Source organism: Pseudophryne corroboree, chromosome 9 (assembly GCF_028390025.1).
Source record: "Pseudophryne corroboree isolate aPseCor3 chromosome 9, aPseCor3.hap2, whole genome shotgun sequence".
In the NCBI taxonomy this organism is placed as follows: Eukaryota; Metazoa; Chordata; class Amphibia; order Anura; family Myobatrachidae; genus Pseudophryne; species Pseudophryne corroboree.
In genome coordinates this window covers 357,343,677-357,361,893 of record NC_086452.1, presented here as the reverse complement: position 1 = coordinate 357,361,893, position 18,217 = coordinate 357,343,677, and positions in this window count along the sequence as shown.

Genomic DNA, 18,217 nt, shown 5'->3' with positions numbered 1-18,217 from the left:
CCGCAGACAGCGTCCCCTTTTTACACATTACGGCAGGCAGCGTCCCCTTTTTGCACATTACGGCAGACAGCGTCCCCCTTTTTACATGTTACGGCAGACAGGAAAGAAAGAAAGAAAAAAGCAAGAAAGAAAGAAAGAATTATACTTACTCTCTCCGTTGGCAATCAGGCTCCTCGGCGCAGCTTCTGCAGAGATCCCGGGCAGAGGAGAAGGTTTGACTCATTACATGCTTTGGGCCCCTGGACAGTGGGGGGTCCCAGTGCAAGGCACTGCCTGCACTGGTGGTAGTTCCGCCACTGAGTGTACATAAGGACAGAGATATATAATTAAATATGGAATACAGTATCTCGACTAATAATTGTGTCTAAATGTTGGTAACAATTTTTATGACATTAATAAGTAGCATATGTGAAATCCATAATCATCTTTACAGTGGAATTCAAAATGTTCAGCATTTATATTTCTTAACAAAATATGGGATTGTGTGCTCATTAATAGTTTACATATTCATCTCCACTTATTTCAGATCCTGACCTTGGAGATCGAGATCTGGCCATACGGGCTGAATTATTGGCCATGCGGCACAACATCCAGGCCCTTCTGGCCAATTTTAATCATTTGATTTTGTTTTTCTAATTTTTTTTATTCTTTTTGTTTGAAAATCATTTAAAAAAAGAAAAAAAAACATTTTGTTTGCAAAAATAATTTCAAAAAATATTAACTAAGCTATTGTGTTGTGTCTTTATTTTAAAGTAAAATAAACTTTAAACAATAATTTACACTATTTCATCTGTCCTCAGATTATTCAATATGTGTCAATTTAGATTCCTCCTACTTTTTTATTTTTATCATTATTGGTGGGTCACTATTTTGTTATAAAAAAAAATTATGTTATAAAAATAGGATTAAGTGTATGATGCAACTAGGCCAACAAACACATTTTGTGATTTCAGTATGTTTGAGGGATTAATTGCTGTATGTTATTGACCAATTATGTTGTCAAACACTTCCTTTTGCAGTGTTTGATGCCTTAATTGAACATTCACATTACAATTTCTTCTCGTATTTGCTGATAGATTTGATTGCTTTGAAAAAGGGAAAAAAACACTAGAGATGAGCGGGTTCGGTTTCTCTGAATCCGAACCCGCCAGAACTTCATGTTTTTTTTCACGGGTCCGAGCGACTCGGATCTTCCCGCCTTGCTCGGTTAACCCGAGCGCGCCCGAACGTCATCATGACGCTGTCGGATTCTCGCGAGGCTCGGATTCTATCGCGAGACTCGGATTCTATATAAGGAGCCGCGCGTCGCCGCCATTTTCACACGTGCATTGAGATTGATAGGGAGAGGACGTGGCTGGCGTCCTCTCCATTTAGATTATAAGAGACTGAGAGAGATTTACTGGAGCTGACTAGGAGGAGTACTGTTACTGTAGAAGTGTAGAGACTGAGTGGAGAGAGTTTACTAGTGAGGACAGTGCAGTTTACTTTATAATCCGTTCTCTGCCTGAAAAAAGCGATACACAGCACACAGTGACTCAGTCACATACCATATCTGTGTGCACTGCTCAGGCTCAGGCCAGTGTGCTGCATCATCTATTATCTATATATAATATTATATATATCTGTCTGACTGCTCAGCTCACACAGCTTATAATTGTGGGGGAGACTGGGGAGCACTACTGCAGTGCCAGTTATAGGTTATAGCAGGAGCCAGGAGTACATAATATATTATATAGTGAGTGACCACCAGACACACAGTGCAGTTTATTTAATATATCCGTTCTCTGCCTGAAAAAAGCGATACACACAGTGACTCAGTCAGTCACATACCATATCTGTGTGCACTGCTCAGGCTCAGGCCAGTGTGCTGCATCATCTATTATCTATATATAATATTATATATATCTGTCTGACTGCTCAGCTCACACAGCTTATAATTGTGGGGGAGACTGGGGAGCACTACTGCAGTGCCAGTTATAGGTTATAGCAGGAGCCAGGAGTACATAATATATTATATAGTGAGTGACCACCAGACACACAGTGCAGTTTATTTAATATATCCGTTCTCTGCCTGAAAAAAACGATACACACAGTGACTCAGTCAGTCACATACCATATCTGTGTGCACTGCTCAGGCTCAGGCCAGTGTGCTGCATCATCTATTATCTATATATAATATTATATATATCTGTCTGACTGCTCAGCTCACACAGCTTATAATTGTGGGGGAGACTGGGGAGCACTACTGCAGTGCCAGTTATAGGTTATAGCAGGAGCCAGGAGTACATAATATATTATATAGTGAGTGACCACCAGACACACAGTGCAGTTTATTTAATATATCCGTTCTCTGCCTGAAAAAAGCGATACACACAGTGACTCAGTCAGTCACATACCATATCTGTGTGCACTGCTCAGGCTCAGGCCAGTGTGCTGCATCATCTATATATATTATATATCTGTCTGACTGCTCAGCTCACACAGCTTATAATTGTGGGGGAGACTGGGGAGCACTACTGCAGTGCCAGTTATAGGTTATAGCAGGAGCCAGGAGTACATATTATATTAAAATTAAACAGTGCACACTTTTGCTGCAGGAGTGCCACTGCCAGTGTGACTGACCAGTGACCTGACCACACTGACCACCAGTATAGTTAGTAGTATACTTATATTGTGATTGCCTGAAAAAGTTAAACACTCGTCGTGTGACTTCACTTGTGTGTTTTTTTTTTTTTTATTCTATAAAAATAAAACTCATTCTGCTGACAGACAGTGTCCAGCAGGTCCGTCATTATATAATATATAATATATACCTGTCCGGCTGCAGTAGTGATATATATATATTTTTTATATCATTTATCATCCAGTCGCAGCAGACACAGTACGGTAGTTCACGGCTGTGGCTACCTCTGTGTCTCTGCACTCGGCAGGCAGTCCGTCCATAATTGTAATACCACCTAACCGTGGATTTTTTTCATTCTTCTTTATACATACATAGTTACATAGACATCTTCTCTTTATCAACCAGTCTATATTAGCTGCAGACACAGTACAGTACGGTAGTTCACGGCTGTGGCTACCTCTGTGTCTGCACTCGGCAGGCAGTCCGTCCATAATTGTATACCACCTAACCGTGGTTTTTTTTCATTCTTCTTTATACATACATAGTTACATAGACATCTTCTCTTTATCAACCAGTCTATATTAGCTGCAGACACAGTACAGTACGGTAGTTCACGGCTGTGGCTACCTCTGTGTCTGCACTCGGCAGGCAGTCAGTCCATAATTGTATACCACCTAACCGTGGATTTTTTTCAGTCTTCTTTATACATACATAGTTACATAGACATCTTCTCTTTATCAACCAGTTTATATTAGCTGCAGACACAGTACAGTACGGTAGTTCACGGCTGTGGCTACCTCTGTGTCTGCAGTCGGCAGGCAGTCCATAATTGTATACTAGTATCCATCTCCATTGTTTACCTGAGGTGCCTTTTAGTTGTGCCTAATAAAATATGGAGAACAAAAATGTTGAGGTTCCAAAATTAGGGAAAGATCAAGATCCACTTCCACCTCGTGCTGAAGCTGCTGCCACTAGTCATGGCCGAGACGATGAAATGCCAGCAACGTCGTCTGCCAAGGCCGATGCCCAATGTCATAGTACAGAGCATGTCAAATCCAAAACACCAAATATCAGAAAAAAAAGGACTCCAAAACCTAAAATAAAATTGTCGGAGGAGAAGCGTAAACTTGCCAATATGCCATTTACCACACGGAGTGGCAAGGAACGGCTGAGGCCCTGGCCTATGTTCATGGCTAGTGGTTCAGCTTCACATGAGGATGGAAGCACTCAGCCTCTCGCTAGAAAAATGAAAAGACTCAAGCTGGCAAAAGCAGCACAGCAAAGAACTGTGCATTCTTCGAAATCCCAAATCCACAAGGAGAGTCCAATTGTGTCGGTTGCGATGCCTGACCTTCCCAACACTGGACGTGAAGAGCATGCGCCTTCCACCATTTGCACGCCCCCTGCAAGTGCTGGAAGGAGCACCCGCAGTCCAGTTCCTGATAGTCAGATTGAAGATGTCAGTGTTGAAGTACACCAGGATGAGGAGGATATGGGTGTTGCTGGCGCTGGGGAGGAAATTGACCAGGAGGATTCTGATGGTGAGGTGGTTTGTTTAAGTCAGGCACCCGGGGAGACACCTGTTGTCCGTGGGAGGAATATGGCCGTTGACATGCCAGGTGAAAATACCAAAAAAATCAGCTCTTCGGTGTGGAGGTATTTCACCAGAAATGCGGACAACAGGTGTCAAGCCGTGTGTTCCCTTTGTCAAGCTGTAATAAGTAGGGGTAAGGACGTTAACCACCTCGGAACATCCTCCCTTATACGTCACCTGCAGCGCATTCATAATAAGTCAGTGACAAGTTCAAAAACTTTGGGTGACAGCGGAAGCAGTCCACTGACCAGTAAATCCCTTCCTCTTGTAACCAAGCTCACGCAAACCACCCCACCAACTCCCTCAGTGTCAATTTCCTCCTTCCCCAGGAATGCCAATAGTCCTGCAGGCCATGTCACTGGCAATTCTGACGAGTCCTCTCCTGCCTGGGATTCCTCCGATGCATCCTTGCGTGTAACGCCTACTGCTGCTGGCGCTGCTGTTGTTGCCGCTGGGAGTCGATGGTCATCCCAGAGGGGAAGTCGTAAGCCCACTTTTACTACTTCCAGTAAGCAATTGACTGTTCAACAGTCCTTTGCGAGGAAGATGAAATATCACAGCAGTCATCCTACTGCAAAGCGGATAACTGAGGCCTTGGCATCCTGGGTGGTGAGAAACGTGGTTCCGGTATCCATCATTACTGCAGAGCCAACTAGAGACTTGTTGGAGGTACTGTGTCCCCGGTACCAAATACCATCTAGGTTCCATTTCTCTAGGCAGGCGATACCGAAAATGTACACAGACCTCAGAAAAAGAGTCACCAGTGTCCTAAAAAATGCAGCTGTACCCAATGTCCACTTAACCACGGACATGTGGACAAGTGGAGCAGGGCAGGGTCAGGACTATATGACTGTGACAGCCCACTGGGTAGATGTATGGACTCCCGCCGCAAGAACAGCAGCGGCGGCACCAGTAGCAGCATCTCGCAAACGCCAACTCTTTCCTAGGCAGGCTACGCTTTGTATCACCGGTTTCCAGAATACGCACACAGCTGAAAACCTCTTACGGCAACTGAGGAAGATCATCGCGGAATGGCTTACCCCAATTGGACTCTCCTGTGGATTTGTGGCATCGGACAACGCCAGCAATATTGTGTGTGCATTAAATATGGGCAAATTCCAGCACGTCCCATGTTTTGCACATACCTTGAATTTGGTGGTGCAGAATTTTTTAAAAAACGACAGGGGCGTGCAAGAGATGCTGTCGGTGGCCAGAAAAATTGCGGGACACTTTCGGCGTACAGGCACCACGTACAGAAGACTGGAGCACCACCAAAAACTACTGAACCTGCCCTGCCATCATCTGAAGCAAGAAGTGGTAACGAGGTGGAATTCAACCCTCTATATGCTTCAGAGGTTGGAGGAGCAGCAAAAGGCCATTCAAGCCTATACAATTGAGCACGATATAGGAGGTGGAATGCACCTGTCTCAAGTGCAGTGGAGAATGATTTCAACGTTGTGCAAGGTTCTGATGCCCTTTGAACTTGCCACACGTGAAGTCAGTTCAGACACTGCCAGCCTGAGTCAGGTCATTCCCCTCATCAGGCTTTTGCAGAAGAAGCTGGAGACATTGAAGGAGGAGCTAACACGGAGCGATTCCGCTAGGCATGTGGGACTTGTGGATGCAGCCCTTAATTCGCTTAACAAGGATTCACGGGTGGTCAATCTGTTGAAATCAGAGCACTACATTTTGGCCACCGTGCTCGATCCTAGATTTAAAGCCTACCTTGGATCTCTCTTTCCGGCAGACACAAGTCTGCTGGGGTTGAAAGACCTGCTGGTGACAAAATTGTCAAGTCAAGCGGAACGCGACCTGTCAACATCTCCTCCTTCACATTCTCCCGCAACTGGGGGTGCGAGGAAAAGGCTCAGAATTCCGAGCCCACCCGCTGGCGGTGATGCAGGGCAGTCTGGAGCGACTGCTGATGCTGACATCTGGTCCGGACTGAAGGACCTGACAACGATTACGGACATGTCGTCTACTGTCACTGCATATGATTCTCTCAACATTGATAGAATGGTGGAGGATTATATGAGTGACCGCATCCAAGTAGGCACGTCACACAGTCCGTACTTATACTGGCAGGAAAAAGAGGCAATTTGGAGGCCCTTGCACAAACTGGCTTTATTCTACCTAAGTTGCCCTCCCACAAGTGTGTACTCCGAAAGAGTGTTTAGTGCCGCCGCTCACCTTGTCAGCAATCGGCGTACGAGGTTACATCCAGAAAATGTGGAGAAGATGATGTTCATTAAAATGAATTATAATCAATTCCTCCGCGGAGACATTGACCAGCAGCAATTGCCTCCACAAAGTACACAGGGAGCTGAGATGGTGGATTCCAGTGGGGACGAATTGATAATCTGTGAGGAGGGGGATGTACACGGTGATATATCGGAGGGTGAAGATGAGGTGGACATCTTGCCTCTGTAGAGCCAGTTTGTGCAAGGAGAGATTAATTGCTTCTTTTTTGGGGGGGGTCCAAACCAACCCGTCATATCAGTCACAGTCGTGTGGCAGACCCTGTCACTGAAATGATGGGTTGGTTAAAGTGTGCATGTCCTGTTTTGTTTATACAACATAAGGGTGGGTGGGAGGGCCCAAGGACAATTCCATCTTGCACCTCTTTTTCTTTTCTTTTTCTTTGCATCATGTGCTGATTGGGGAGGGTTTTTTGGAAGGGACATCCTGCGTGACACTGCAGTGCCACTCCTAGATGGGCCCGGTGTTTGTGTCGGCCACTAGGGTCGCTAATCTTACTCACACAGTCAGCTACCTCATTGCGCCTCTTTTTTTCTTTGCGTCATGTGCTGTTTGGGGAGGGTTTTTTGGAAGGGACATCCTGCGTGACACTGCAGTGCCACTCCTAGATGGGCCCGGTGTTTGTGTCGGCCACTAGGGTCGCTAATCTTACTCACACAGCTACCTCATTGCGCCTCTTTTTTTCTTTGCGTCATGTGCTGTTTGGGGAGGGTTTTTTGGAAGGGCCATCCTGCGTGACACTGCAGTGCCACTCCTAGATGGGCCCGGTGTTTGTGTCGGCCACTAGGGTCGCTAATCTTACTCACACAGCTACCTCATTGCGCCTCTTTTTTTCTTTGCGTCATGTGCTGTTTGGGGAGGGTTTTTTGGAAGGGACATCCTGCGTGACACTGCAGTGCCCCTCCTAGATGGGCCCGGTGTTTGTGTCGGCCACTAGGGTCGCTTATCTTACTCACACAGCGACCTCGGTGCAAATTTTAGGACTAAAAATAATATTGTGAGGTGTGACGTATTCAGAATAGACTGAAAATTAGTGTAAATTATGGTTTTTGAGGTTAATAATACTTTGGGATCAAAATGACCCCCAAATTCTATGATTTAAGCTGTTTTTTAGTGTTTTTTGAAAAAAAACACCCGAATCCAAAACACACCCGAATCCGACCAAAAAAATTCGGTGAGGTTTTGCCAAAACGCGTTCGAACCCAAAACACGGCCGCGGAACCGAACCCAAAACCAAAACACAAAACCCGAAAAATTTCAGGCGCTCATCTCTAAAAAACACCCCATTGTGCGATTATTTGCAAGCTAGCGAAAGCAACGCAAAAGTACAAATTAATTAGCTATGTAGCAAATGCAACGCACACTTGCAAAATAGTACGTACTGGTAGCGATGGTAGCCTTGCACACACATCGCTACCGTGAGATGTAGAATGGTATACACCTCTTTTTTGTACTGCTACACATGCGTTTGCAATCGTGCGCGTAGGGTGTGGGTTTGCAGTCTTGCAATGTGTTTGCTCTCATGCGAACGCTGTTAGCGTGCGTTCCGAATAGCGATCAACTCGGAATGAGGGCCTTAGTACACTAGAAATCACTCCTCCCCTGCTATGACCCCCTGGTACTGCTGAGGTATACTGGAGGCTTTCCGGAGGAGCTGCTCTTCCCTGTCAGTCAGCGTCTGTGTCAGCTACAGTAGGGAAAATGGCGCTTGTGAGCTGCCGGATCCTCTCATAGTGAAGCCCAGCCCCTTCAATGGCGCGTGGTCTTCCCACTCTTCTTTATACTGGCTTATGTGTCTGTGTGCATAAAATGGAGTAAGCCCCTTTTATGGCTGTAGTGCAAGTCTGGGTACTGTGTACACTATAGTGTACTTAGTCAGGAGACTCAGTCTGCCCCGTTTAGAAGCTGTGCATCTCCATACCCCCATGCCGCCATAATGGGCGGCGACCCGTTAACTGGGATGCCGGCTTAGTACTCACCACTCTTCATTCTTCTGGCTCTGTTAGGGGTGGCGACGTGCTGCGGGAATGTACGCTCGCCGTGGTGGGGCTTGTGAATAGTTCCCTCAGGAGCTAGCGTCCAGTCAGCAGGGAACTGGACCATTAACTCTTAGTGGGGTTGGGCCGTTCCCCCCTCTAAGACCTAGGAAGCAGGCAGGCTGGTGCCATCCAGCCATGTCTGAAAATAACAAACTTTTAAAATAAAAGCAGAAAACTCTTCAGGAGCCTCCAGAAACGTGACCGGCTCCTCCAGGCACATTTTGTAAACTGAGTCTGGTAGGAGGGGCATAGAGTGAGGAGCCAGCACACGTAATCAAACTTCTATAGTGCCCATGGCTCCTAGTGGACCCATCTACACCCCATCGTACTAAAAGGATTCCCAGTATCCCCTAGGACGTAAGAGAGATTGATTGACTTATCACGAAATCTCTTAAAACACAAGGCCTACAATCTTGAAACTTAGCAGGTAGCTTCTCCTTAGGTCCCAGGTGATTGCTAAGAACTGGTTTTACAAATGTCACTGCCCATCCATGGAAATCGCCAAACATGGATGTGTGTGTGTGTATGTCTGTATGTATGTGTAACAATAATAGTTTTATTCATATAGCGCTCTTTCTCCAATCTCAAGGCGCTTAACAGTATATGTATGTTCAAGAATAACTCCGGAGTTCCTGCAGTAATTTACATCAAACTTGGTACATATATGACTTACAATCAGGGAACAAACAATGTGGGGTTAACAAACCCCTAGCACCTCTAGGGGGTGAGGCAGCAGCACAGAGTATTTCAGCAGACAGCATAAATCTGGAATGCCTGGACCAATTTACACCAAACTTGGTACACATATGACTTACAACCTGGGAAAAAAACACTGTGGGGGTAAGACACTCCTAGTATCCCTAGGGGGTTGGACAGCAGCACAAAGTATTTCAGCAGACAGCATAACTTTGGAATGCCTGGACCAATTTACACCAAACTTGGTACACATATGACTTACAATCTGGGAACAAACACTGTAAGGTAAGACATCCTTAGCACCCCTAGGGGTGAGGCAGCAGCACAGAGTATTTCAGCAGACAGCATAACTGTGGCATGCCTGGTGCAATTTACACCAAACTTGGTACACATATGACTTACAATCTGGGAACAAACACTGTGGGGGTAACACACCCACCAGCACAGACTATATAAGGACATGCTTGATATGTCAGTGATGACAGGGCTTAATGTGACAGTGGCAGTGACATGATGTGAGGAGGAGAATGGAGGTAGCAGGAAGCCACACGCTGAGAGTTATATAGTGAGAGGAGCAGGGTTCCCAGCAGCATAGAGTATATTAGGAGATGCATGATATGTCGGGCAGGGCTGCATGTGACAGGTGCAGGGACATTATGTCAGGAGGGGAATGGAGGTTGCACGAACCCACACACTGAGAGTTATATAGTGGAAGTAGCAGGGTCTCCCAGCAGCACAGAGTATATCAGGAGATGCATTATGTGCTGTGCTATATAAGAAACTGTAAATAAATTGATCATTTCACAGGGGCACTGACATGATGTAAGGAGGGGAATGGAGGCAGCAAGAAACCACAGACTGAGAGTTGTTTAGTGGGAAGAGCAGGGTCCCTTGGGGGGACCAAAAAGGGGTCCGGCCACTACACAAAGTGGGTCAGTGAGGCAAGCTATGCCTATATACTAGATCTCCAACCAACATAAATTAACGAACAACTATAATTCTAATTTACCACCCTCATCCTGTAGCGAAGCACGAGTATTCAGCTAGCAAATAAATAAATGGAAAGATGGATAGTATGCTACCCCACAAATTTCTCAACCAGCACTAAAACTAGATGTGTGGTGTAGTAAAAATCTGCCCCATGTTGGTGTCTTTGATGGTTTGGAGGGTGGATGCCATTTTTATGTCCCCTCTCCCATAGAAAGCAAATCCCTTCCTTAGGAGTAATTAACAAGCTTAAAACCACTGGAGTAACACATTTAACATCACATTGTTTACTTACTATATAATTAAAAGGGGCCCTTAAGTTCCTGGCTCATTACAAATTAAATAAAAAAACACCTATGGGGAATGTAATAGAGTGTGAGAATCAGAAAGTGAGAGATTTTGTGAGTTTTCCTGTTTTTGTTTTAAAGTGGCAATCGTTTACATGGCAAATCAACCTGGTTTTGCCTGTAAAGGATTGCCACTTTAAAAAAGCTGGAAAACTCTCACAACATCTCTCACTTTATGATTCTCATACCCTATTATTTTACTCCCCCCCCCACCCACCCCCCTTCCCTACTTTCCATATCCTTTTCCACCACCTTATTTAATGCAACAAATATTATTTCATCTTTTGAGTATTCCACCTTGGTGTGGAGAGAAGGCGTTCGCTTCAATGTGTGCTGGACAGGCCACTGAGGAGCACAGACGTGAGGCCAAGGTATTTTGTTATTGCTATGTACCTCAGGTGTGCCTCATACCTCCAGAAGGTGACATATACAGTACCTACTGAAATCTCTAATTTGAATTATGTAAATGTATTCAGTTAAATATTTACTATATGATGTACTGCAGTGTTATGAAATGATTACAAAAATCTAACTGGAACTTGGCTATTTAATATATAATTTCACTTTAGCTTTAGCATATGTATAATGAAGACTGTAACAATTTTTAGTTCTTGTTGTGGAAGTTTGCTCATATTATTCCATTTCCATACCTATTGAATTATGATTAGGCTTATGTATGTGAACAAGACGCTATTTATATAATATGATGCACACAATGTAGAAGTTATCTTACATAATTAATTAAACTATGCTGGTAAGTGGTTTCCAAACCACATGGGAAAAATACAATTATTCAGCATTGAAGAGGCATCCCCAGAATTACAGTACAGGAACTGTCATTCCCCTGACAAGCTTCTCATATGGTTATAACGTTTTTCAAGTTGTAAATAAATATGATAATTGATTTCAGAGACAAATTGTAAGGTAGAGTTTTTCAAAGTGTGATTAATGATGACTACTGTTAAAAACAGAAATACTATGTAGGTTGATGCTGTTATTCATATATAATAAATGTATTGTACTATATTTAACGTTCTAGCAGTACCTGCTTAATGCAAAGTCTGACTGTGTGGCTGCTATATACAGGTTAAATACATTTTATTTTATTTTATTTATTTATTACCAGTTTGTTATATAGCGCAGCAAACTCTGTTGCGCTTAAAAATGGAAACAACAGTGATAAAACAATACTGGGTAATAACAGTCATAGAGGTAGAAAGGCCCTGCTCGCAAGCTTACAATCAATAGGGAAATGGCATTGATACACAAGGATAGGTGTTATATATTGCATAGTGGTCCACCAGATTGCAAAGGTTCTTGGTGGGCTGTATGGTAGGGCCACACAGCAATGTTGGCGTGGGGTCAGGAAGAAGGGAAAGAGAAGAGAGAGAAAATGGGTTTAATTCAGACCTGATCACTCGCTAGCGTTTTTGCACCGCTGCGATCAGGTCAGAACTGCGCATGTGTATGCACCGCAATGCACAGGCGCATAGCACAGTTATAAAGCGGTTCATTGCTCTGCGATGGGTTTGTGCATTGTCTATTTGCATGGGCGATCGCAAGGAGATTGACAGGAAGAAGCCGTTTGTGGGTGGCAACTGACCGTTTTCTGGGAGTTTTTGGAAAAACGCAGGCATGTCCAAGCGTTTGCAGGGCGGGTCTCTGATGTCAATTCCGGTCCCGAACAGGCTGAAGTGATCGCAGCGGCGGAGTAAGTGTTAGTGAACTCAAGAAAATGGGTTGTAGACGTGAAAGACGATGGAGGAAGACAAACCTGGTAGAGAATGAGTTCAAACAAAATCAAACATATTGGAAAATATCACTCAACTCTCACCTGCAAGAAAACAGAGTTCCTTTCAAATAAGATCAAGGCATTGGCAGCAAACACAATAGGCCAGCTCAGCCTTTCTGCACAGTGGAGATGCTTTGCAAACCAGCATGCCTGCAGCCTGATGAAACCCTCTTCCAATCAAGATGCAATGAGTTTGCAAAATTCATTGCGGATAAAGTATGTGCCATCCAGACTAGAATCCCCACAGTGCCACCAAAGTAGTACCAATCTACCAAGCCTGCCAGTGTAAGCCACCTGTCTTCATGGAACAGCTTTGACCAGATGGATACCCAAAGTTGCGTCCCATTACCTGTGATCTGCATCCTGCCTAAACCAAGCATCTAATTGGGTGTATATAGACATTATTGACACTGTATTTGCAAAAATAGTTAAATGTGCTTCGCAGACAGGCATTTTTCCTGAACCGTTAAAGGAAGCAATTGTCAGACCACTTCTCAAAAAAACTAATTTAGACCACGACTGCATGACCAACTACAGACGAGTGTCAAACCTACCTTTTCTAGGAAAAGTTATTGAGAAAGTTGTTGCAACTCAACTAGAAACCCACCTGTCAACCCATGATATTTATGATCCATTCCAGTCAAGATTTAGGAGAAGACATAGCACTGAAACAGCCCTGGTATATGTGCTTACTGATCTTCTAATGGCAAGAGACAGAAGTGACCGTTCAATATTAATCCTTCTGGGTGAAGCAGTTAGCTTCCCGACGGATGGGATCCCGGTGGTCCATATACCGATGCCGGGATCTCAATGGAGGATGCAATGCCGGCAGTATACTGACAGCCGGCATCCCGTCCATTGGTAAAGCATACTGATCCCCCTTCTGGAGCTCTCTGCAGCATTTGACAGAGTGGACCATGAGATTATAATTTAGTGCCTGAAGAATTTCTGTGGACTGGATTTACTTGTTTTGTATTTTGTGCTGTAAGGTCAAATGTAAAGCACTTTGAGTCCTAAAAGGAGAAAAGTTATATAATTATTATTATTATTATTATTATTATTATTATTAACCAACCAGTACCAGTCAATTTTTCAAAAACTGCTTGTTAAATGAGAGTTAGAAGCTGAGTGGTTAGGGCTTTATATCTCTCCATTTTATATCTCTCCATGCTTTGATAACCCCCCATCCCCCCCACTGCGCCGCCAAGGGTCAATAAATTTGAGTGTAGAAATATTGTTACACTGTACATACTGGGTGTAATACGCTCACACTGTGTATAGTGGGTATAATACTAATTCATTGTTTATACTATTGCCATATTGTTTGCTTATTTTTTATATATACAGTATATATTTTTTAGCTTTTTATCTCAAGTCACACTACCATCTATAGCTTCAATCTAAGTAATTGCATATCCTAGGCCCATCATCAAAATATGTCCACAGTGTGTGTATACATCTTGTCATGACTGTGGTTTTGTGAACCCGGTGTTCGTGCAGTCTGTGCGGGCAACTGGAGAACTATGTGAATATTAGGCTGGTCTGTAGGAATCAGTGAAAAGAAGGAGCAATCCCTGACCAGGGATCGAACCCGGCCCCGGCAGAGGAAGCCGTATCCTGACCACTGGATCACCAGGGACTTTGATAGCAGGATGAATGTATAGGTGAGACTGTACTGGATATAGTGTCACAGAAGTAGGTGCTTATGTACTCGTGGTTACTGGCAAGATAGTAAGACGGACTGGTTACTGGTGAGACTGGGATGCAACTGTAATGCGTGCTGGTACCGGATATAACTGGAAACGCAACTGAAAGTAGAACGATGACTGTGGCTATAACTCTAGTACGAGGCTGAAGAACCCTGCAGCTGTGACGGTAGAACACTGCAGCTGTGGTTTCCAGTTGAGACTGTGGAACACTGCACCGTGCCTTTAAGATGAAACACTGCAACCGTGCCTTTAAGTGGAGACTGTGGAATACTGTACTGTGCCTTTAAGATGAAACACTGCAACTGTGCCTTTAAGTGGAGATGGTGGAATACTGTACTGTGCTTTTAAGATGAAACACTGCAACTGTGCCTTTAAGTGGAGATGGTGGAATACTGTACTGTGCCTTTAAGTTGAGACTCGTGGAAATACTGGATATCAATGGCAACACAAATGTAATCCAAACTGGGTAACAAAGAAACAGAGTTTTTACAGGAACTAAAGTACAAGGGTTACCTTTAGGGAGCTCAGCTTCAAAGCTCACACAGAGCTGTGTGTGACACGAGGAACTGGCCCAGTTTCCAACTCAGTCTCCCGACTTATACTTCCTGGTCCTTGGTGATTGGTGAGCAGTGTCAGGTGAGTCAGAGAGTCTCAGGCTGGCAGAGGATTGGACAGCTCTGGGTTAGGTGAACAGTCACTGTCATGTGAGTACTCTAGACTAGGCTGTGATGTGGAGTGAGGCCCAGCAGGCCGAGAGAACACCGAAGCCCGAACCTCTGCAAACAGAGGATGCTGGCTTTTAGGCCCAAACTTCAGATTGCTGAATTCAGACTCACACAGAAGATCACCACAGGTGGAGCTCGTTAACTATTACCTTCCAGGCAGAGAACTCAGGAAACTCATAGTATTGGCAAGCTGTTTATCCTAGTGAGCAGAAAGATGCAGGATCCAAGACAGAGATGGCAGAGGTAAGTCACCAAATATGAAAACTACAGTCAGGATTGTGACACATCTGCGCTGCTGTAGGCAGGATTTTTTTTCCTTTCTATACCAGCCTGCCAGTGGCCGTTTGATGCCCCACCCCCCTGGCCGCAACTATCTCCCTCTCACCTAGCCAAGGCTCCGGTAGGTTAAACACTGCTGCCGGCATAAATGATTTACCCATGATTGCAGCGCAGTAGAGGGCTTCACTAGCCCTCCCTGCGCCGCAAATTACTTACACTGAGTTGGCGCCTCCTCCGCACCGCGAGATGTCACAGCATGTGACATCACGAACCCATCATCACTGCACCCGGAAGTAGCCGGTGGGCAGCCGGCCATGTCAGGACTCAGGAGACTCCAGACTCCAATCTAGTCCACAGTCCAGGGAACCATACTCTCCAACTGTACCTTTTTGGCAGGTACAGTACCTTTTTTATGGTCTGTACCTGCCAAAAAGGGCTTTGTACAGATTTTTTACTCTCCAAATTAACATTGAAAGTATAGGAAAGGGGGGCACGCCCCTTTTACCCATGGCCACGCCCCCTTTCCTAATTTGTACCGGTTTTCATGTTTAAAATGTTGGATTGTATGGGGAACAAGCTGGCGGTCTGGCTGCAGCAGAGTGCCTGATCCTCCTGATTAAAGTGAGGTGAGGTGTCGGACCTGCTGGCTGCTTCTGCAGCAGCATATACTGTAGTTATTACAGATAAATCCCTTTTATAGGTGGCTAGTTGTTGCTTGAGGCGGTCAAGCCTGTCGGTACGTTGAGCTGACAGATGAGTGGTCCCGCATCCAACGTCGACATTCATGTGGGAGAGGTTTTGGTATAAAGGTTTGTTGTTTGTTTTAATGTATTATCCTGATGAAAATATGATTCAAATATTGAAACGTTGAAAAATTGGATACTACGTCTGCATATTGATTGCTTTATGTGAACCTGAGTGCCACACCTCTTGCATTTGGTATTATACGACAGTGATTTCACCGGTGCAGTATATTCGGGTGGTCTTCTGTTTGCCGGCGGTCGGGCTCCCGGCGCTCAGTATACCGGCGCCGGGAGCCCGACAGCCGGCATACCGACACTTATTTTCCCTCGTGGGGGTCCACGACCCCCATAGAGGGAGAATAAAACAGTGTGGCGCGCGTAGCGCGCCACCGTGCCCGTAGCGTGGCGAGCGCAGCGAGCCCGCAAGGGGCTCATTTGCGCTCGCCAAGCTGTCGGTAAGCCGGCGGTCGGGCTCCCGGCGCCGGGATGCTGGTCGCCGGGAGCCCGACCGCCGGCCAGCCGCAGTGAACCCGTATATTCAGATACCAGGAGTGCCAGAAATGGAACATGTATATATAGATATATATGTATCTAGCCACAAGCCACGTTTATTTAAGACCCATACGATAAATACATAGACATACTGTTTGATGCGCTTTACCCTAGCATACTGAATCCTGATGATGTGTGTGTACATCTTATTCTATAAATTTAGGTAGAGGATTCTACTGCGTGTATACCCATGTAAGAATTATGAGATATAGGGGGAGATTCAATTGTTTTGTTAGCACCCAAATTTATTGGGTGACCACCAGGGTTATTCAATTGTTGCCTCCACTAGGTGCGCATGCCCTGTGTGTGTGCCAGTTAGTACCGGGTTGAGCCACGCAAAGCGGCTAATCCTGTCTAAGGTCCAGGTTGAGTTTTACAGAAATTTGAGCTCACCACCAACTCGGCTGCGTGCACACCTGAATGGAGCAACTGCAACTCACTAGTTTGCAGCTGACGTCAGACACATGGCACGAAAACGTCAATGACAATCCTGCGTTTTTAAAACCACTACCCGCTAACACCATGTTAATACTACCAAACGGTCATTTTGGGGTAAATTTACTAGGGTGGGAGTTTTTTTTAGAACTAGTGATGTTGCCCATAGCAACCAATCAGATTCTATCTATTATCTTCTAGAACAGTGGTTCCCAAACTCGGTCCGAAAGTGCCCCCCAACAGTTCATGTTTTCCAGGTCACCTAGCAGTTTAACAGGTGTATTTATTACTCACTGGCACATTTTAAAAGACCCACAGGTGGAGCAAATTATTTCACTTGCAATCCTGTGGGGAGACCTGGAAAACATGAACTGTTGGGGGTACTTGAGGACCGAGTTTGGGAACCACTGTTCTAGAAGCAGCTAGATAAACGTTAAGTAGAATCTGATTGGTTGCTATAAGGAACAACACCATTTCTACAAAACTCGCACCTTAGTAAATTTAGCCCTTCCTGGCAATAGCTTTGTGATGGAATCATCATTGCATGCGGGTTCGTAGCAGCACCTTGACACATGCGCAATGCGAATACAGCAAATGCCCAGTCTGACTATAATTTCTCCATTGCATAGAACATCGATTGCATTGTTCTCTGAATCAGTCCCTGTGTCAGTTCCGTTTCACGTTCCAGTCTAGACTTTTTTCAAGCACACAGTTCAGTCTTGTGACTGAACCGTCAAACAGAACTGACAGTGGGGTAAATTTACTAAGGTGAGAGATTTTTAGAACTGGTGATGTTGCCCATGGCAACCAATCAGATTCTACTTACCATTTATCTAGCTGCTTCTAGCAGATAATAGATATAATCTGATTGGTTGCTATGGGCAACATCACCAGTTCTAAAAATCTCCCACCTTAGTAAATTTACCCCTGTGTGTCTAGAGCATAGGTTCTCAAACTCGGTCCTCAGGACCCCACACAGTGCATGTTTTGCAGGTCTCCTCACAGAATCACAAGTGAAATAATTAGCTCCACCTGTGGACCTTTTAAAATGTGTCAGTGATTAATTAATACACCTGTGCACTTGCTGGGTTACCTGCAAAACATGCACTGTGTGGGGTCCTGAGGACCGAGTTTGAGAACCACTGGTCTAGAGCATTCTTTTGTTGTGAGAACCGTGAGTGCTTCCATTGCTAGTATATATATATATATATATATATATATATATATATATTGGCCGCAGCGGCCATTTTCCGAGTGATCTGTGCCCGCACAGCAGGGCCTCCGTCGAGGGACAGTAAGTATATTCTATGGGTGCAGTGTGTTCGGTGTGGGCCCCCTTGGACCCAGGGGCCCATGTGCACTGCACGGGTGTAGTACGGTATGCCGGCGGTCGGGCTCCCGGCAACCAGCATACCGGCGCCGGGAGCCTGACAGCCG